Source organism: Leiobunum rupestre, chromosome 1 (genome assembly GCF_980474605.1).
Source record: "Leiobunum rupestre chromosome 1, qqLeiRupe1.1.hap1, whole genome shotgun sequence".
Lineage (NCBI taxonomy): Eukaryota > Metazoa > Arthropoda > Arachnida > Opiliones > Sclerosomatidae > Leiobunum > Leiobunum rupestre.
In genome coordinates this window covers 82540204-82560192 of record NC_143384.1, presented here as the reverse complement: position 1 = coordinate 82560192, position 19989 = coordinate 82540204, and the positions used below count along the sequence as shown (strand labels likewise).

Genomic DNA, 19989 nt, shown 5'->3' with positions numbered 1-19989 from the left:
CACTGGAATAACCTATAAAGATACAGTCCCGTGCGATGGCCGGGATTCGAACCCGGGTCAACTGCTTGGAAGGCAGCTATGCTCACCACTATACCACCATCGCGATATGATGCATAGTGACAAATATTGTGATTCATAGCGATACACTGGAATAACATATAAAGTCTCGTGCGATGGCCGGGAATCAAATCCGGGTCAACTGCTTGGAAGGCAGCTATGCTTACCACTATACCACCATCGCGATATGTAATATAGTGACAAATATTATAATTCATAACGATACACTGGAATAACATATAAAGTCTCGTGCGATGTTTGGGAATCAAACCCGGGTCAGCTGCTTGGAAGGCAGCTCTGCTCACCACTATACCACCATCGCAATATGATGTAAAGTGACAAATATTATGACTCATAGCGATACACTGGAATAACATATTAAGATAAAGTATCGTGCGATGGCGGGCAATCGAACCCGGGTCGACTGCTTGGAAGGCAGCTATGCTCACCACTATACCACCATCGCGATACGATGAATAGTGACAAATATTATAATTCATAACGATACACTGGAATAACATATAAAGTCTCTTGCGATGGCCGGGAATCGAACCCGGGTCAAGTGCTTGGAAGGCAGTTATGCTTACCACTAAACCACCATCGCAATATTATGAATAGTGACAAATATTATAATTCAAAGCGATACACTGGAATAACATAAAAATATAAAATCTCGTGCGATGGCCGGGAATCGAACCCGGGTCAACTGCTAGGAAGTCAGCTATGCTTACCACTATACCACCATCGCAATATAATTAATAGTGATAAATATTATGTTTCATAGCGATACACTGGAATAACATATTAAGATACAGTCCCGTGCGATGGCCGGGAATCGGACCCGGGTCAACGGCTTGAAAGGCAGCTATGCTTACCACTATACCACCATCGCGATATGATCCATAGTGACAAATATTATGATTCATAGCGATACACTGGAATAACATATAAAGATACAGTCTCGTGCGATGGCCGGGAATCGAAACCGGGTCAACTGCTTGGAAGGCAGCTATGCTCACCACTATACCACCATCGCGATATGATGTATAGTGACAAATATTATAATTCATAGCGATACACTGAAATAGCATATAAAGATACAGTCTCGTGCGATGGCCGGGAATTAAACCCTTGTCAACTGCTTGGAAGGCAGCTATGCTCACCACTATACCACCATCGCGATTGATGTATAGTGACAAATATTATAATTCATAGCGATACACTGGAATAACATATAAAGATACAGTCTCGTGCGATGGCCGGGAATCGAAACCGGGTCAACTGCTTGGAAGGCAGCTATGCTCACCACTATACCACCATCGCGATATGATGTATAATGACAAATATTATAATTCATAGCGATACACTGGAATAACATATAAAGATAAAGTCTCGTGCAATGGCCGGGAATCGAACCCGGGTCAACTGCTTTTAAGGCAGCTATGCTCACCACTATACCACCATCGCGATATGATGTATTGTGACAAATATTATGATTCATAGCGATACACTGGAATAACCTATAAAGATACAGTCCCGTGCGATGGCCGGGAATCGAACCCGGGTCAACTGCTTGGAAGGCAGCTATGCTCACCACTATACCACCATCGCGATATGATGCATAGTGACAAATATTGTGATTCATAGCGATACACTGGAATAACATATAAAGTCTCGTGCGATGGCCGGGAATCAAACCCGGGTCAACTGCTTGGAAGGCAGCTATGCTTACCACTATACCACCATCGCGATATGTAATATAGTGACAAATATTATAATTCATAACGATACACTGGAATAACATATAAAGTCTCGTGCAATGGCCGGGAATCGAACCCGGGTCAACTGCTTTTAAGGCAGCTATGCTCACCAATATACCACCATCGCGATATGATGTATTGTGACAAATATTATGATTCATAGCGATACACTGGAATAACCTATAAAGATACAGTCCCGTGCGATGGCCGGGAATCGAACCCGGGTCAACTGCTTGGAAGGCAGCTATGCTCACCACTATACCACCATCGCGATATGATGCATAGTGACAAATATTGTGATTCATAGCGATACACTGGAATAACATATAAAGTCTCGTGCGATGGCCGGGAATCAAACCCGGGTCAACTGCTTGGAAGGCAGCTATGCTTACCACTATACCACCATCGCAATATGATGTAAAGTGACAAATATTATGACTCATAGCGATACACTGGAATAACATATTAAGATAAAGTATCGTGCGATGGCAGGCAATCGAACCCGGGTCGACTGCTTGGAAGGCAGCTATGCTCACCACTATACCACCATCGCGATACGATGAATAGTGACAAATATTATAATTCATAACGATACACTGGAATAACATATAAAGTCTCTTGCGATGGCCGGGAATCGAACCCGGGTCAAGTGCTTGGAAGGCAGTTATGCTTACCACTATACCACCATCGCAATATTATGAAAAGTGACAAATATTATAATTCAAAGCGATACACTGGAATAACATAAAAATATAAAATCTCGTGCGATGGCCGGGAATCGAACCCGGGTCAACTGCTAGGAAGTCAGCTATGCTTACCACTATACCACCATCGCAATATAATTAATAGTGACAAATATTATGTTTCATAGCGATACACTGGAATAACATATTAAGATACAGTCCCGTGCGATGGCCGGGAATCGGACCCGGGTCAACGGCTTGAAAGGCAGCTATGCTTACCACTATACCACCATCGCGATATGATCCATAGTGACAAATATTATGATTCATAGCGATACACTGGAATAACATATAAAGATACAGTCTCGTGCGATGGCCGGGAATCGAAACCGGGTCAACTGCTTGGAAGGCAGCTATGCTCACCACTATACCACCATCGCGATATGATGTATAGTGACAAATATTATAATTCATAGCGATACACTGGAATAGCATATAAAGATACAGTCTCGTGCGATGGCCGGGAATTAAACCCTTGTCAACTGCTTGGAAGGCAGCTATGCTCACCACTATACCACCATCGCGATTGATGTATAGTGACAAATATTATAATTCATAGCGATACACTGGAATAACATATAAAGATAAAGTCTCGTGCGATGGCCGGGAATCGAACCCGGTTCAACTGCTTGGAAGGCAGCTATGCTCACCACTATACCACCATCGCGATATGATGTATAGTGACAAATATTATAATTCATAGCGATACACTGGAAAAACATATAAAGATAAATGCTCGTGTGATGGCCGGGAATCGAAACCGGGTCAACTGCTTGGAAGGCAGCTATGCTCACCACTATACCACCATCGCGATATGATGTATAGTGACAAATATTATAATTCATAGCGATACACTGGAATAACATATAAAGATACAGTCTCGTGCGATGGCCGGGAATCGAAACCGGGTCAACTGCTTGGAAGGCAGCTATGCTCACCACTATACCACCATCGCGATATGATGTATAATGACAAATATTATAATTCATAGCGATACACTGGAATAACATATAAAAATAAAGTCTCGTGCAATGGCCGGGAATCGAACCCGGGTCAACTGCTTTTAAGGCAGCTATGCTCACCACTATACCACCATCGCGATATGATGTATTGTGACAAATATTATGATTCATAGCGATACACTGGAATAACCTATAAAGATACAGTCCCGTGCGATGGCCGGGAATCGAACCCGGGTCAACTGCTTGGAAGGCAGCTATGCTCACCACTATACCACCATCGCGATATGATGCATAGTGACAAATATTGTGATTCATAGCGATACACTGGAATAACATATGAAGTCTCGTGCGATGGCCGGGAATCAAACCCGGGTCAACTGCTTGGAAGGCAGCTATGCTTACCACTATACCACCATCGCGATATGTAATATAGTGACAAATATTATAATTCATAACGATACACTGGAATAACATATAAAGTCTCGTGCGATGTTTGGGAATCAAACCCGGGTCAGCTGCTTGGAAGGCAGCTCTGCTCACCACTATACCACCATCGCAATATGATGTAAAGTGACAAATATTATGACTCATAGCGATACACTGGAATAACATATTAAGATAAAGTATCGTGCGATGGCAGGCAATCGAACCCGGGTCGACTGCTTGGAAGGCAGCTATGCTCACCACTATACCACCATCGCGATACGATGAATAGTGACAAATATTATAATTCATAACGATACACTGGAATAACATATAAAGTCTCTTGCGATGGCCGGGAATCGAACCCGGGTCAAGTGCTTGGAAGGCAGTTATGCTTACCACTATACCACCATCGCAATATTATGAATAGTGACAAATATTATAATTCAAAGCGATACACTGGAATAACATAAAAATATAAAATCTCGTGCGATGGCCGGGAATCGAACCCGGGTCAACTGCTAGGAAGTCAGCTATGCTTACCACTATACCTACATCGCAATATAATTAATAGTGACAAATATTATGTTTCATAGCGATACACTGGAATAACATATTAAGATACAGTCCCGTGCGATGGCCGGGAATCGGACCCGGGTCAACGGCTTGAAAGGCAGCTATGCTTACCACTATACCACCATCGCGATATGATCCATAGTGACAAATATTATGATTCATAGCGATACACTGGAATAACATATAAAGATACAGTCTCGTGCGATGGCCGGGAATCGAAACCGGGTCAACTGCTTGGAAGGCAGCTATGCTCACCACTATACCACCATCGCGATATGATGTATAGTGACAAATATTATAATTCATAGCGATACACTGGAATAGCATATAAAGATACAGTCTCGTGCGATGGCCGGGAATTAAACCCTTGTCAACTGCTTGGAAGGCAGCTATGCTCACCACTATACCACCATCGCGATTGATGTATAGTGACAAATATTATAATTCATAGCGATACACTGGAATAACATATAAAGATAAAGTCTCGTGCGATGGCCGGGAATCGAACCCGGTTCAACTGCTTGGAAGGCAGCTATGCTCACCACTATACCACCATCGCGATATGATGTATAGTGACAAATATTATAATTCATAGCGATACACTGGAAAAACATATAAAGATAAATGCTCGTGTGATGGCCGGGAATCGAAACCGGGTCAACTGCTTGGAAGGCAGCTATGCTCACCACTATACCACCATCGCGATATGATGTATAGTGACAAATATTATAATTCATAGCGATACACTGGAATAACATATAAAGATACAGTCTCGTGCGATGGCCGGGAATCAAACCCGGGTCAACTGCTGGGAAGGCAGATATGCTCACCACTATACCACCATCGCGATTGATGTATAGTGACAAATATTATAATTCATAGCGATACACTGGAATAACATATAAAGATACAGTCTCGTGCAATGGCCGGGAATCGAACCCGGGTCAACTGCTTTTAAGGCAGCTATGCTCACCACTATACCACCATCGCGATATGATGTATTGTGACAAATATTATGATTCATAGCGATACACGGGAATAACCTATAAAGATACAGTCCCGTGCGATGGCCGGGAATCGAACCCGGGTCAACTGCTTTAAAGGCAGCTATGCTCATCACTATACCACCATCGCGATATGATGTATAGTGACAAATATTATAATTCATAGCGATACACTGGAATAACATATAAAGATAAAGTCTCGTGCGATGGCCGGGAATCGAACCCGGGTCAAATGCTTAAAAGGCAGCTATGCTCACCACTATACCACCATCGCGTTTTGATGTATAGTGACAAATATTATAATTCATAGCGATACACTGGAATAACATATAAAGATACAGTCTCGTGCGATGGCCGGGAATCGAACCCGGGTCAACTGCTTGGAAGGCAGCTATGCTCACCACTATACCATTATCGCGATATGATGTATAGTGACAAATATTATAATTCATAGCGATACACTGGAATAACATATAAAGATACAGTCTCGTGCGATGGCCGGGAATCGAAACCGGGTCAACTGCTTGGAAGGCAGCTATGCTCACCACTATACCACCATCGCGACATGATGTATAGTGACAAATATTATAATTCATAGCGATACACTGGAATAACATATAAAGATACAGTCTCGTGCGATGGCCGGGAATCGAACCCGGGTCAACTGCTTGGAAGGCAGCTATGCTCACCACTATACCACCATCGCGATATGATGTATAGTGACAAATATTATAATTCATAGCGATACACTGGAATAACATATAAAGATACAGTCTCGTGCGATGGCCGGGAATCGAAACCGGGTCAACTGCTTGGAAGGCAGCTATGCTCACCACTATACCACCATCGCGATTGATGCATAGTGACAAATATTATAATTCATAGCGATACACTGGAATAACATATAAAGATACAGTCTCGTGCGATGGCCGGGAATCGAAACCGGGTCAACTGCTTGGAAGGCAGCTATGCTCACCACTATACCACCATCGCGATTGATGCATAGTGACAAATATTATAATTCATAGCGATACACTGGAAAAACATATAAAGATAAATGCTCGTGTGATGGCCGGGAATCGAACCCGGGTCAACTGCTTGGAAGGCAGCTATGCTCACCACTATACCATCATCGCTTTATGATGTATAGTGACAAATATTATAATTCATAGCGATACACTGGAATAACACATAAAGATACAGTCTCGTGCGATGGCCGGGAATCGAAACCGGGTCAACTGCTTGGAAGGCAGCTATGCTCACCACTATACCACCATCGCGATATGATGTATAATGACAAATATTATAATTCATAGCGATACACTGGAATAACATATAAAGATAAAGCCTCGTGCGATGGCCGGGAATCGAACCCGGGTCAACTGCTTGGAAGGCAGCTATGCTCACCACTATACCACCATCGCGATATGATGTATAGTGACAAATATTATAATTCATAGCGATACACTGGAATAACATATAAAGTCTCGTGCGATGGCCGGGAATCAAACCCGGGTCAACTGCTTGGAAGGCAGCTATGCTTACCACTATACCACCATCGCGATATGTAATATAGTGACAAATATTATAATTCATAACGATACAATGGAATAACATATAAAGTCTCGTGCGATGTTTGGGAATCAAACCCGTTTCAGCTGCTTGGAAGGCAGCTCTGCTCACCACTATACCACCATCGCGATATGATGTATAATGACAAATATTATAATTCATAGCGATACACTGGAATAACATATAAAGATAAAGCCTCGTGCGATGGCCGGGAATCGAACCCGGGTCAACTGCTTGGAAGGCAGCTATGCTCACCACTATACCACCATCGCGATATGATGTATAGTGACAAATATTATAATTCATAGCGATACACTGGAATAACATATAAAGTCTCGTGCGATGGCCGGGAATCAAACCCGGGTCAACTGCTTGGAAGGCAGCTATGCTTACCACTATACCACCATCGCGATATGTAATATAGTGACAAATATTATAATTCATAACGATACAATGGAATAACATATAAAGTCTCGTGCGATGTTTGGGAATCAAACCCGTTTCAGCTGCTTGGAAGGCAGCTCTGCTCACCACTATACCACCATCGCAATATGATGAATAGTGACAAATATTATGATTCATAGCGATACACTGGAATAACACATTAAGATAATGTCTCGTGCGATGGCCGGGAGTCGAACCCGGGTCAACTGCTTGGAAGGAAGCTATGCTCACCACTATACCACCATCGCAATATGGTGATTAGTGACAAATATTATAATTCAAAGCGATACACTGGAATAACATAAAAAGATAAAATCTCGTGCGATGGCCGGGAATCGAACCCGGGTCAACTGCTAGGAAGTCAGCTATGCTTACCACTATACCACCATCGCAATATAATTAACAGTGACAAATATTATGTTTCATAGCGATACACTGGAATAACCTATTAAGATACAGTCCCGTGCGATGGCCGGGAATCGGACCCGGGTCAACGGCTTGAAAGGCAGCTATGCTTACCACTATACCACCATCGCGATATGATCCATAGTGACAAATATTATGATTCATAGCGATACACTGGAATAACATATAAAGATACAGTCCCGTGCGATGGCCGGGAATCGAACCCGGGTCAACTGCTTGGAAGGCAGCTATGCTCACCACTATACCATCATCGCTTTATGATGTATAGTGACAAATATTATAATTCATAGCGATACACTGGAATAACACATAAAGATACAGTCTCGTGCGATGGCCGGGAATCGAAACCGGGTCAACTGCTAGGAAGGCAGCTATGCTCACCACTATACCACCATCGCGATATGATGTATAGTGACAAATATTATAATTCATAGCGATACACTGGAATAACATATAAAGATACAGTCTCGTGCAATGGCCGGGAATCGAACCCGGGTCAACTGCTTTTAAGGCAGCTATGCTCACCACTATACCACCATCGCGATATGATGTATTGTGACAAATATTATGATTCATAGCGATACACTGGAATAACCTATAAAGATACAGTCCCGTGCGATGGCCGGGAATCGAACCCGGGTCAACTGCTTGGAAGGCAGCTATGCTAACCACTATACCACCATCGCGATATGATGCATAGTGACAAATATTGTGATTCATAGCGATACACTGGAATAACATATAAAGTCTCGTGCGATGGCCGGGAATCAAACCCGGGTCAACTGCTTGGAAGGCAGCTATGCTTACCACTATACCACCATCGCAATATAATTAACAGCGACAAATATTATGTTTCATAGCGATACACTGGAATAACCTATTAAGATACAGTCCCGTGCGATGGCCGGGAATCGGACCCGGGTCAACGGCTTGAAAGGCAGCTATGCTTACCACTATACCACCATCGCGATATGATCCATAGTGACAAATATTATGATTCATAGCGATACACTGGAATAACATATAAAGATACAGTCCCGTGCGATGGCCGGGAATCGAACCCGGGTCAACTGCTTGGAAGGCAGCTATGCTCACCACTATACCACCATCGCGATATGATGTATTGTGACAAATATTATGATTCATAGCGATACACTGGAATAACCTATAAAGATACAGTCCCGTGCGATGGCCGGGAATCGAACCCGGGTCAACTGCTTGGAAGGCAGCTATGCTCACCACTATACCACCATCGCGATATGATGCATAGTGACAAATATTGTGATTCATAGCGATACACTGGAATAACATATAAAGTCTCGTGCGATGGCCGGGAATCAAACCCGGGTCAACTGCTTGGAAGGCAGCTATGCTTACCACTATACCACCATCGCGATATGTAATATAGTGACAAATATTATAATTCATAACGATACACTGGAATAACATATAAAGTCTCGTGCGATGTTTGGGAATCAAACCCGGGTCAGCTGCTTGGAAGGCAGCTCTGCTCACCACTATACCACCATCGCAATATGATGTAAAGTGACAAATATTATGACTCATAGCGATACACTGGAATAACATATTAAGATAAAGTATCGTGCGATGGCAGGCAATCGAACCCGGGTCGACTGCTTGGAAGGCAGCTATGCTCACCACTATACCACCATCGCGATACGATGAATAGTGACAAATATTATAATTCATAACGATACACTGGAATAACATATAAAGTCTCTTGCGATGGCCGGGAATCGAACCCGGGTCAAGTGCTTGGAAGGCAGTTATGCTTACCACTATACCACCATCGCAATATTATGAATAGTGACAAATATTATAATTCAAAGCGATACACTGGAATAACATAAAAATATAAAATCTCGTGCGATGGCCGGGAATCGAACCCGGGTCAACTGCTAGGAAGTCAGCTATGCTTACCACTATACCACCATCGCAATATGATGTATAGTGACAAATATTATAATTCATAGCGATACACTGGAATAGCATATAAAGATACAGTCTCGTGCGATGGCCGGGAATTAAACCCTTGTCAACTGCTTGGAAGGCAGCTATGCTCACCACTATACCACCATCGCGATTGATGTATAGTGACAAATATTATAATTCATAGCGATACACTGGAATAACATATAAAGATACAGTCTCGTGCGATGGCCGGGAATCGAAACCGGGTCAACTGCTTGGAAGGCAGCTATGCTTACCACTATACCACCATCGCGATATGATCCATAGTGACAAATATTATGATTCATAGCGATACACTGGAATAACATATAAAGATACAGTCTCGTGCGATGGCCGGGAATCGAAACCGGGTCAACTGCTTGGAAGGCAGCTATGCTCACCACTATACCACCATCGCGATATGATGTATAGTGACAAATATTATAATTCATAGCGATACACTGGAATAGCATATAAAGATACAGTCTCGTGCGATGGCCGGGAATTAAACCCTTGTCAACTGCTTGGAAGGCAGCTATGCTCACCACTATACCACCATCGCGATTGATGTATAGTGACAAATATTATAATTCATAGCGATACACTGGAATAACATATAAAGATACAGTCTCGTGCGATGGCCGGGAATCGAAACCGGGTCAACTGCTTGGAAGGCAGCTATGCTCACCACTATACCACCATCGCGATATGATGTATAATGACAAATATTATAATTCATAGCGATACACTGGAATAACATATAAAGATAAAGCCTCGTGCGATGGCCGGGAATCGAACCCGGGTCAACTGCTTGGAAGGCAGCTATGCTCACCACTATACCACCATCGCGATATGATGCATAGTGACAAATATTGTGATTCATAGCGATACACTGGAATAACATATAAAGTCTCGTGCGATGGCCGGGAATCAAACCCGGGTCAACTGCTTGGAAGGCAGCTATGCTTACCACTATACCACCATCGCGATATGTAATATAGTGACAAATATTATAATTCATAACGATACACTGGAATAACATATAAAGTCTCGTGCGATGTTTGGGAATCAAACCCGGGTCAGCTGCTTGGAAGGCAGCTCTGCTCACCACTATACCACCATCGCAATATGATGTAAAGTGACAAATATTATGACTCATAGCGATACACTGGAATAACATATTAAGATAAAGTATCGTGCGATGGCAGGCAATCGAACCCGGGTCGACTGCTTGGAAGGCAGCTATGCTCACCACTATACCACCATCGCGATACGATGAATAGTGACAAATATTATAATTCATAACGATACACTGGAATAACATATAAAGTCTCTTGCGATGGCCGGGAATCGAACCCGGGTCAAGTGCTTGGAAGGCAGTTATGCTTACCACTATACCACCATCGCAATATTATGAATAGTGACAAATATTATAATTCAAAGCGATACACTGGAATAACATAAAAATATAAAATCTCGTGCGATGGCCGGGAATCGAACCCGGGTCAACTGCTAGGAAGTCAGCTATGCTTACCACTATACCACCATCGCAATATGAAGTATAGTGACAAATATTATAATTCATAGCGATACACTGGAATAGCATATAAAGATACAGTCTCGTGCGATGGCCGGGAATTAAACCCTTGTCAACTGCTTGGAAGGCAGCTATGCTCACCACTATACCACCATCGCGATTGATGTATAGTGACAAATATTATAATTCATAGCGATACACTGGAATAACATATAAAGATACAGTCTCGTGCGATGGCCGGGAATCGAAACCGGGTCAACTGCTTGGAAGGCAGCTATGCTTACCACTATACCACCATCGCGATATGATCCATAGTGACAAATATTATTATTCATAGCGATACACTGGAATAACATATAAAGATACAGTCTCGTGCGATGGCCGGGAATCGAAACCGGGTCAACTGCTTGGAAGGCAGCTATGCTCACCACTATACCACCATCGCGATATGATGTATAGTGACAAATATTATAATTCATAGCGATACACTGGAATAACATATAAAGATACAGTCTCGTGCGATGGCCGGGAATCGAAACCGGGTCAACTGCTTGGAAGGCAGCTATGCTCACCACTATACCACCATCGCGATATGATGTATAGTGACAAATATTATAATTCATAGCGATACACTGGAATAGCATATAAAGATACAGTCTCGTGCGATGGCCGGGAATTAAACCCTTGTCAACTGCTTGGAAGGCAGCTATGCTCACCACTATACCACCATCGCGATTGATGTATAGTGACAAATATTATAATTCATAGCGATACACTGGAATAACATATAAAGATACAGTCTCGTGCGATGGCCGGGAATCGAAACCGGGTCAACTGCTTGGAAGGCAGCTATGCTCACCACTATACCACCATCGCGATATGATGTATAATGACAAATATTATAATTCATAGCGATACACTGGAATAACATATAAAGATACAGTCTCGTGCGATGGCCGGGAATTAAACCCTTGTCAACTGCTTGGAAGGCAGCTATGCTCACCACTATACCACCATCGCGATTGATGTATAGTGACAAATATTATAATTCATAGCGATACACTGGAATAACATATAAAGATACAGTCTCGTGCGATGGCCGGGAATCGAAACGGGGTCAACTGCTTGGAAGGCAGCTATGCTTACCACTATACCACCATCGCGATATGATCCATAGTGACAAATATTATGATTCATAGCGATACACTGAAATAACATATAAAGATACAGTCTCGTGCGATGGCCGGGAATCGAAACCGGGTCAACTGCTTGGAAGGCAGCTATGCTCACCACTATACCACCATCGCGATATGATGTATAGTGACAAATATTATAATTCATAGCGATACACTGGAATAGCATATAAAGATACAGTCTCGTGCGATGGCCGGGAATTAAACCCTTGTCAACTGCTTGGAAGGCAGCTATGCTCACCACTATACCACCATCGCGATTGATGTATAGTGACAAATATTATAATTCATAGCGATACACTGGAATAACATATAAAGATACAGTCTCGTGCGATGGCCGGGAATCGAAACCGGGTCAACTGCTTGGAAGGCAGCTATGCTCACCACTATACCACCATCGCGATATGATGTATAATGACAAATATTATAATTCATAGCGATACACTGGAATAACATAAAAAGATAAAATCTCGTGCGACGGCCGGGAATCGAACCCGGGTCAACTGCTAGGAAGTCAGCTATGCTTACCACTATACCACCATCGCAATATAATTAACAGCGACAAATATTATGTTTCATAGCGATACACTGGAATAACCTATTAAGATACAGTCCCGTGCGATGGCCGGGAATCGGACCCGGGTCAACGGCTTGAAAGGCAGCTATGCTTACCACTATACCACCATCGCGATATGATCCATAGTGACAAATATTATGATTCATAGCGATACACTGGAATAACATATAAAGATACAGTCCCGTGCGATGGCCGGGAATCGAACCCGGGTCAACTGCTTGGAAGGCAGCTATGCTCACCACTATACCATCATCGCTTTATGATGTATAGTGACAAATATTATAATTCATAGCGATACACTGGAATAACACATAAAGATACAGTCTCGTGCGATGGCCGGGAATCGAAACCGGGTCAACTGCTAGGAAGGCAGCTATGCTCACCACTATACCACCATCGCGATATGATGTATAGTGACAAATATTATAATTCATAGCGATACACTGGAATAACATATAAAGATACAGTCTCGTGCAATGGCCGGGAATCGAACCCGGGTCAACTGCTTTTAAGGCAGCTATGCTCACCACTATACCACCATCGCGATATGATGTATTGTGACAAATATTATGATTCATAGCGATACACTGGAATAACCTATAAAGATACAGTCCCGTGCGATGGCCGGGAATCGAACCCGGGTCAACTGCTTGGAAGGCAGCTATGCTCACCACTATACCACCATCGCGATATGATGCATAGTGACAAATATTGTGATTCATAGCGATACACTGGAATAACATATAAAGTCTCGTGCGATGGCCGGGAATCAAACCCGGGTCAACTGCTTGGAAGGCAGCTATGCTTACCACTATACCACCATCGCGATATGTAATATAGTGACAAATATTATAATTCATAACGATACACTGGAATAACATATAAAGTCTCGTGCGATGTTTGGGAATCAAACCCGGGTCAGCTGCTTGGAAGGCAGCTCTGCTCACCACTATACCACCATCGCAATATGATGTAAAGTGACAAATATTATGACTCATAGCGATACACTGGAATAACATATTAAGATAAAGTATCGTGCGATGGCAGGCAATCGAACCCGGGTCGACTGCTTGGAAGGCAGCTATGCTCACCACTATACCACCATCGCGATACGATGAATAGTGACAAATATTATAATTCATAACGATACACTGGAATAACATATAAAGTCTCTTGCGATGGCCGGGAATCGAACCCGGGTCAAGTGCTTGGAAGGCAGTTATGCTTACCACTATACCACCATCGCAATATTATGAATAGTGACAAATATTATAATTCAAAGCGATACACTGGAATAACATAAAAATATAAAATCTCGTGCGATGGCCGGGAATCGAACCCGGGTCAACTGCTAGGAAGTCAGCTATGCTTACCACTATACCACCATCGCAATATGATGTATAGTGACAAATATTATAATTCATAGCGATACACTGGAATAGCATATAAAGATACAGTCTCGTGCGATGGCCGGGAATTAAACCCTTGTCAACTGCTTGGAAGGCAGCTATGCTCACCACTATACCACCATCGCGATTGATGTATAGTGACAAATATTATAATTCATAGCGATACACTGGAATAACATATAAAGATACAGTCTCGTGCGATGGCCGGGAATCGAAACCGGGTCAACTGCTTGGAAGGCAGCTATGCTTACCACTATACCACCATCGCGATATGATCCATAGTGACAAATATTATGATTCATAGCGATACACTGGAATAACATATAAAGATACAGTCTCGTGCGATGGCCGGGAATCGAAACCGGGTCAACTGCTTGGAAGGCAGCTATGCTCACCACTATACCACCATCGCGATATGATGTATAGTGACAAATATTATAATTCATAGCGATACACTGGAATAGCATATAAAGATACAGTCTCGTGCGATGGCCGGGAATTAAACCCTTGTCAACTGCTTGGAAGGCAGCTATGCTCACCACTATACCACCATCGCGATTGATGTATAGTGACAAATATTATAATTCATAGCGATACACTGGAATAACATATAAAGATACAGTCTCGTGCGATGGCCGGGAATCGAAACCGGGTCAACTGCTTGGAAGGCAGCTATGCTCACCACTATACCACCATCGCGATATGATGTATAATGACAAATATTATAATTCATAGCGATACACTGGAATAACATATAAAGATAAAGCCTCGTGCGATGGCCGGGAATCGAACCCGGGTCAACTGCTTGGAAGGCAGCTATGCTCACCACTATACCACCATCGCGATATGATGTATTGTGACAAATATTATGATTCATAGCGATACACTGGAATAACATATAAAGATACAGTCTCGTGCGATGGCCGGGAATCGAAACCGGGTCAACTGCTTGGAAGGCAGCTATGCTCACCACTATACCACCATCGCGATTGATGTATAGTGACAAATATTATAATTCATAGCGATACACTGGAATAACATATAAAGATACAGTCTCGTGCGATGGCCGGGAATCGAAACCGGGTCAACTGCTTGGAAGGCAGCTATGCTTACCACTATACCACCATCGCGATATGATCCATAGTGACAAATATTATGATTCATAGCGATACACTGGAATAACATATAAAGATACAGTCTCGTGCGATGGCCGGGAATCGAAACCGGGTCAACTGCTTGGAAGGCAGCTATGCTTACCACTATACCACCATCGCGATATGATCCATAGTGACAAATATTATGATTCATAGCGATACACTGGAATAACATATAAAGATACAGTCTCGTGCGATGGCCGGGAATCGAAACCGGGTCAACTGCTTGGAAGGCAGCTATGCTCACCACTATACCACCATCGCGATATGATGTATAGTGACAAATATTATAATTCATAGCGATACACTGGAATAGCATATAAAGATACAGTCTCGTGCGATGGCCGGGAATTAAACCCTTGTCAACTGCTTGGAAGGCAGCTATGCTCACCACTATACCACCATCGCGATTGATGTATAGTGACAAATATTATAATTCATAGCGATACACTGGAATAACATATAAAGATACAGTCTCGTGCGATGGCCGGGAATCGAAACCGGGTCAACTGCTTGGAAGGCAGCTATGCTCACCACTATACCACCATCGCGATATGATGTATAATGACAAATATTATAATTCATAGCGATACACTGGAATAACATATAAAGATAAAGCCTCGTGCGATGGCCGGGAATCGAACCCGGGTCAACTGCTTGGAAGGCAGCTATGCTCACCACTATACCACCATCGCGATATGATGTATTGTGACAAATATTATGATTCATAGCGATACACTGGAATAACATATAAAGATACAGTCTCGTGCGATGGCCGGGAATCGAAACCGGGTCAACTGCTTGGAAGGCAGCTATGCTCACCACTATACCACCATCGCGATTGATGTATAGTGACAAATATTATAATTCATAGCGATACACTGGAATAACATATAAAGATACAGTCTCGTGCGATGGCCGGGAATCGAAACCGGGTCAACTGCTTGGAAGGCAGCTATGCTTACCACTATACCACCATCGCGATATGATCCATAGTGACAAATATTATGATTCATAGCGATACACTGGAATAACATATAAAGATACAGTCTCGTGCGATGGCCGGGAATCGAAACCGGGTCAACTGCTTGGAAGGCAGCTATGCTCACCACTATACCACCATCGCGATATGATGTATAGTGACAAATATTATAATTCATAGCGATACACTGGAATAGCATATAAAGATACAGTCTCGTGCGATGGCCGGGAATTAAACCCTTGTCAACTGCTTGGAAGGCAGCTATGCTCACCACTATACCACCATCGCGATTGATGTATAGTGACAAATATTATAATTCATAGCGATACACTGGAATAACATATAAAGATACAGTCTCGTGCGATGGCCGGGAATCGAAACCGGGTCAACTGCTTGGAAGGCAGCTATGCTCACCACTATACCACCATCGCGATATGATGTATAATGACAAATATTATAATTCATAGCGATACACTGGAATAACATATAAAGATAAAGCCTCGTGCGATGGCCGGGAATCGAACCCGGGTCAACTGCTTGGAAGGCAGCTATGCTCACCACTATACCACCATCGCGATATGATGTATTGTGACAAATATTATGATTCATAGCGATACACTGGAATAACATATAAAGATACAGTCTCGTGCGATGGCCGGGAATCGAAACCGGGTCAACTGCTTGGAAGGCAGCTATGCTCACCACTATACCACCATCGCGATATGATGTATAGTGACAAATATTATAATTCATAGCGATACACTGGAATAGCATATAAAGATACAGTCTCGTGCGATGGCCGGGAATTAAACCCTTGTCAACTGCTTGGAAGGCAGCTATGCTCACCACTATACCACCATCGCGATTGATGTATAGTGACAAATATTATAATTCATAGCGATACACTGGAATAACATATAAAGATACAGTCTCGTGCGATGGCCGGGAATCGAAACCGGGTCAACTGCTTGGAAGGCAGCTATGCTCACCACTATACCACCATCGCGATATGATGTATAATGACAAATATTATAATTCATAGCGATACACTGGAATAACATATAAAGATACAGTCTCGTGCAATGGCCGGGAATCGAACCCGGGTCAACTGCTTTTAAGGCAGCTATGCTCACCACTATACCACCATCGCGATATGATGTATTGTGACAAATATTATGATTCATAGCGATACACTGGAATAACATATAAAGATACAGTCTCGTGCAATGGCCGGGAATCGAACCCGGGTCAACTACTTTTAAGGCAGCTATACTCACCACTATACCACCATCGCGATATGATGTATTGTGACAAATATTATGATTCATAGCGATACACTGGAATAACCTATAAAGATACAGTCCCGTGCGATGGCCGGGAATCGAACCCGGGTCAACTGCTTGGAAGGCAGCTATGCTCACCACTATACCACCATCGCGATATGATGCATAGTGACAAATATTGTGATTCATAGCGATACACTGGAATAACATATAAAGTCTCGTGCGATGGCCGGGAATCAAACCCGGGTCAACTGCTTGGAAGGCAGCTATGCTTACCACTATACCACCATCGCGATATGTAATATAGTGACAAATATTATAATTCATAACGATACACTGGAATAACATATAAAGTCTCGTGCGATGTTTGGGAATCAAACCCGGGTCAGCTGCTTGGAAGGCAGCTCTGCTCACCACTATACCACCATCGCAATATGATGTAAAGTGACAAATATTATGACTCATAGCGATACACTGGAATAACATATTAAGATAAAGTATCGTGCGATGGCAGGCAATCGAACCCGGGTCGACTGCTTGGAAGGCAGCTATGCTCACCACTATACCACCATCGCGATACGATGAATAGTGACAAATATTATAATTCATAACGATACACTGGAATAACATATAAAGTCTCTTGCGATGGCCGGGAATCGAACCCGGGTCAAGTGCTTGGAAGGCAGTTATGCTTACCACTATACCACCATCGCAATATTATGAATAGTGACAAATATTATAATTCAAAGCGATACACTGGAATAACATAAAAATATAAAATCTCGTGCGATGGCCGGGAATCGAACCCGGGTCAACTGCTAGGAAGTCAGCTATGCTTACCACTATACCACCATCGCAATATGATGTATAGTGACAAATATTATAATTCATAGCGATACACTGGAATAGCATATAAAGATACAGTCTCGTGCGATGGCCGGGAATTAAACCCTTGTCAACTGCTTGGAAGGCAGCTATGCTCACCACTATACCACCATCGCGATTGATGTATAGTGACAAATATTATAATTCATAGCGATACACTGGAATAACATATAAAGATACAGTCTCGTGCGATGGCCGGGAATCGAAACCGGGTCAACTGCTTGGAAGGCAGCTATGCTTACCACTATACCACCATCGCGATATGATCCATAGTGACAAATATTATGATTCATAGCGATACACTGGAATAACATATAAAGATACAGTCTCGTGCGATGGCCGGGAATCGAAACCGGGTCAACTGCTTGGAAGGCAGCTATGCTCACCACTATACCACCATCGCGATATGATGTATAGTGACAAATATTATAATTCATAGCGATACACTGGAATAGCATATAAAGATACAGTCTCGTGCGATGGCCGGGAATTAAACCCTTGTCAACTGCTTGGAAGGCAGCTATGCTCACCACTATACCACCATCGCGATTGATGTATAGTGACAAATATTATAATTCATAGCGATACACTGGAATAACATATAAAGATACAGTCTCGTGCGATGGCCGGGAATCGAAACCGGGTCAACTGCTTGGAAGGCAGCTATGCTCACCACTATACCACCATCGCGATATGATGTATAATGACAAATATTATAATTCATAGCGATACACTGGAATAACATATAAAGATAAAGCCTCGTGCGATGGCCGGGAATCGAACCCGGGTCAACTGCTTGGAAGGCAGCTATGCTCACCACTATACCACCATCGCGATATGATGTATAGTGACAAATATTATAATTCATAGCGATACACTGGAATAACATATAAAGATACAGTCTCGTGCAATGGCCGGGAATCGAACCCGGGTCAACTGCTTTTAAGGCAGCTATGCTCACCACTATACCACCATCGCGATATGATGTATTGTGACAAATATTATGATTCATAGCGATACACTGGAATAAC

General features: G+C 42.8%; 35 non-coding genes across 35 annotated transcripts; all 35 read right to left on the bottom strand.

Moving 5' to 3' along the window:
- Positions 1-31: 31 nt before the first annotated feature.
- On the bottom strand, positions 32-103 carry TRNAG-UCC (transfer RNA glycine (anticodon UCC)). The gene has a single exon. It is a non-coding gene; the product is annotated as a tRNA-Gly (tRNA).
- A 1349-nt stretch (positions 104-1452) lies between these two features.
- TRNAL-UAA (transfer RNA leucine (anticodon UAA)) lies at positions 1453-1524 on the bottom strand. The gene has a single exon. It is a non-coding gene; the product is annotated as a tRNA-Leu (tRNA).
- Positions 1525-1596: 72 nt separating this feature from the next.
- On the bottom strand, positions 1597-1668 carry TRNAG-UCC (transfer RNA glycine (anticodon UCC)). The gene has a single exon. It is a non-coding gene; the product is annotated as a tRNA-Gly (tRNA).
- A 66-nt stretch (positions 1669-1734) lies between these two features.
- TRNAG-UCC (transfer RNA glycine (anticodon UCC)) lies at positions 1735-1806 on the bottom strand. The gene has a single exon. It is a non-coding gene; the product is annotated as a tRNA-Gly (tRNA).
- A 210-nt stretch (positions 1807-2016) lies between these two features.
- TRNAG-UCC (transfer RNA glycine (anticodon UCC)) lies at positions 2017-2088 on the bottom strand. Its single transcript has one exon. It is a non-coding gene; the product is annotated as a tRNA-Gly (tRNA).
- A 66-nt stretch (positions 2089-2154) lies between these two features.
- Positions 2155-2226, bottom strand: TRNAG-UCC (transfer RNA glycine (anticodon UCC)). The gene has a single exon. It is a non-coding gene; the product is annotated as a tRNA-Gly (tRNA).
- Positions 2227-3587: 1361 nt separating this feature from the next.
- On the bottom strand, positions 3588-3659 carry TRNAL-UAA (transfer RNA leucine (anticodon UAA)). Its single transcript has one exon. It is a non-coding gene; the product is annotated as a tRNA-Leu (tRNA).
- A 72-nt stretch (positions 3660-3731) lies between these two features.
- TRNAG-UCC (transfer RNA glycine (anticodon UCC)) lies at positions 3732-3803 on the bottom strand. The gene has a single exon. It is a non-coding gene; the product is annotated as a tRNA-Gly (tRNA).
- Positions 3804-3869: 66 nt separating this feature from the next.
- On the bottom strand, positions 3870-3941 carry TRNAG-UCC (transfer RNA glycine (anticodon UCC)). The gene has a single exon. It is a non-coding gene; the product is annotated as a tRNA-Gly (tRNA).
- A 1498-nt stretch (positions 3942-5439) lies between these two features.
- Positions 5440-5511, bottom strand: TRNAL-UAA (transfer RNA leucine (anticodon UAA)). Its single transcript has one exon. It is a non-coding gene; the product is annotated as a tRNA-Leu (tRNA).
- Positions 5512-6159: 648 nt separating this feature from the next.
- TRNAG-UCC (transfer RNA glycine (anticodon UCC)) lies at positions 6160-6231 on the bottom strand. The gene has a single exon. It is a non-coding gene; the product is annotated as a tRNA-Gly (tRNA).
- Positions 6232-6877: 646 nt separating this feature from the next.
- On the bottom strand, positions 6878-6949 carry TRNAG-UCC (transfer RNA glycine (anticodon UCC)). The gene has a single exon. It is a non-coding gene; the product is annotated as a tRNA-Gly (tRNA).
- A 66-nt stretch (positions 6950-7015) lies between these two features.
- TRNAG-UCC (transfer RNA glycine (anticodon UCC)) lies at positions 7016-7087 on the bottom strand. The gene has a single exon. It is a non-coding gene; the product is annotated as a tRNA-Gly (tRNA).
- A 210-nt stretch (positions 7088-7297) lies between these two features.
- TRNAG-UCC (transfer RNA glycine (anticodon UCC)) lies at positions 7298-7369 on the bottom strand. Its single transcript has one exon. It is a non-coding gene; the product is annotated as a tRNA-Gly (tRNA).
- Positions 7370-7435: 66 nt separating this feature from the next.
- TRNAG-UCC (transfer RNA glycine (anticodon UCC)) lies at positions 7436-7507 on the bottom strand. The gene has a single exon. It is a non-coding gene; the product is annotated as a tRNA-Gly (tRNA).
- A 930-nt stretch (positions 7508-8437) lies between these two features.
- Positions 8438-8509, bottom strand: TRNAL-UAA (transfer RNA leucine (anticodon UAA)). The gene has a single exon. It is a non-coding gene; the product is annotated as a tRNA-Leu (tRNA).
- Positions 8510-8581: 72 nt separating this feature from the next.
- Positions 8582-8653, bottom strand: TRNAG-UCC (transfer RNA glycine (anticodon UCC)). Its single transcript has one exon. It is a non-coding gene; the product is annotated as a tRNA-Gly (tRNA).
- Positions 8654-8719: 66 nt separating this feature from the next.
- Positions 8720-8791, bottom strand: TRNAG-UCC (transfer RNA glycine (anticodon UCC)). Its single transcript has one exon. It is a non-coding gene; the product is annotated as a tRNA-Gly (tRNA).
- Positions 8792-9007: 216 nt separating this feature from the next.
- TRNAG-UCC (transfer RNA glycine (anticodon UCC)) lies at positions 9008-9079 on the bottom strand. The gene has a single exon. It is a non-coding gene; the product is annotated as a tRNA-Gly (tRNA).
- Positions 9080-9151: 72 nt separating this feature from the next.
- On the bottom strand, positions 9152-9223 carry TRNAG-UCC (transfer RNA glycine (anticodon UCC)). Its single transcript has one exon. It is a non-coding gene; the product is annotated as a tRNA-Gly (tRNA).
- Positions 9224-9289: 66 nt separating this feature from the next.
- Positions 9290-9361, bottom strand: TRNAG-UCC (transfer RNA glycine (anticodon UCC)). The gene has a single exon. It is a non-coding gene; the product is annotated as a tRNA-Gly (tRNA).
- Positions 9362-10715: 1354 nt separating this feature from the next.
- TRNAG-UCC (transfer RNA glycine (anticodon UCC)) lies at positions 10716-10787 on the bottom strand. Its single transcript has one exon. It is a non-coding gene; the product is annotated as a tRNA-Gly (tRNA).
- Positions 10788-10853: 66 nt separating this feature from the next.
- TRNAG-UCC (transfer RNA glycine (anticodon UCC)) lies at positions 10854-10925 on the bottom strand. The gene has a single exon. It is a non-coding gene; the product is annotated as a tRNA-Gly (tRNA).
- A 2792-nt stretch (positions 10926-13717) lies between these two features.
- On the bottom strand, positions 13718-13789 carry TRNAL-UAA (transfer RNA leucine (anticodon UAA)). Its single transcript has one exon. It is a non-coding gene; the product is annotated as a tRNA-Leu (tRNA).
- A 72-nt stretch (positions 13790-13861) lies between these two features.
- TRNAG-UCC (transfer RNA glycine (anticodon UCC)) lies at positions 13862-13933 on the bottom strand. The gene has a single exon. It is a non-coding gene; the product is annotated as a tRNA-Gly (tRNA).
- A 66-nt stretch (positions 13934-13999) lies between these two features.
- TRNAG-UCC (transfer RNA glycine (anticodon UCC)) lies at positions 14000-14071 on the bottom strand. Its single transcript has one exon. It is a non-coding gene; the product is annotated as a tRNA-Gly (tRNA).
- Positions 14072-15425: 1354 nt separating this feature from the next.
- On the bottom strand, positions 15426-15497 carry TRNAG-UCC (transfer RNA glycine (anticodon UCC)). The gene has a single exon. It is a non-coding gene; the product is annotated as a tRNA-Gly (tRNA).
- Positions 15498-16431: 934 nt separating this feature from the next.
- TRNAG-UCC (transfer RNA glycine (anticodon UCC)) lies at positions 16432-16503 on the bottom strand. Its single transcript has one exon. It is a non-coding gene; the product is annotated as a tRNA-Gly (tRNA).
- A 790-nt stretch (positions 16504-17293) lies between these two features.
- Positions 17294-17365, bottom strand: TRNAG-UCC (transfer RNA glycine (anticodon UCC)). The gene has a single exon. It is a non-coding gene; the product is annotated as a tRNA-Gly (tRNA).
- A 503-nt stretch (positions 17366-17868) lies between these two features.
- On the bottom strand, positions 17869-17940 carry TRNAL-UAA (transfer RNA leucine (anticodon UAA)). The gene has a single exon. It is a non-coding gene; the product is annotated as a tRNA-Leu (tRNA).
- Positions 17941-18012: 72 nt separating this feature from the next.
- Positions 18013-18084, bottom strand: TRNAL-UAA (transfer RNA leucine (anticodon UAA)). Its single transcript has one exon. It is a non-coding gene; the product is annotated as a tRNA-Leu (tRNA).
- Positions 18085-18156: 72 nt separating this feature from the next.
- Positions 18157-18228, bottom strand: TRNAG-UCC (transfer RNA glycine (anticodon UCC)). Its single transcript has one exon. It is a non-coding gene; the product is annotated as a tRNA-Gly (tRNA).
- Positions 18229-18294: 66 nt separating this feature from the next.
- Positions 18295-18366, bottom strand: TRNAG-UCC (transfer RNA glycine (anticodon UCC)). The gene has a single exon. It is a non-coding gene; the product is annotated as a tRNA-Gly (tRNA).
- Positions 18367-19720: 1354 nt separating this feature from the next.
- Positions 19721-19792, bottom strand: TRNAG-UCC (transfer RNA glycine (anticodon UCC)). The gene has a single exon. It is a non-coding gene; the product is annotated as a tRNA-Gly (tRNA).
- Positions 19793-19864: 72 nt separating this feature from the next.
- On the bottom strand, positions 19865-19936 carry TRNAL-UAA (transfer RNA leucine (anticodon UAA)). The gene has a single exon. It is a non-coding gene; the product is annotated as a tRNA-Leu (tRNA).
- Positions 19937-19989: the final 53 nt, after the last annotated feature.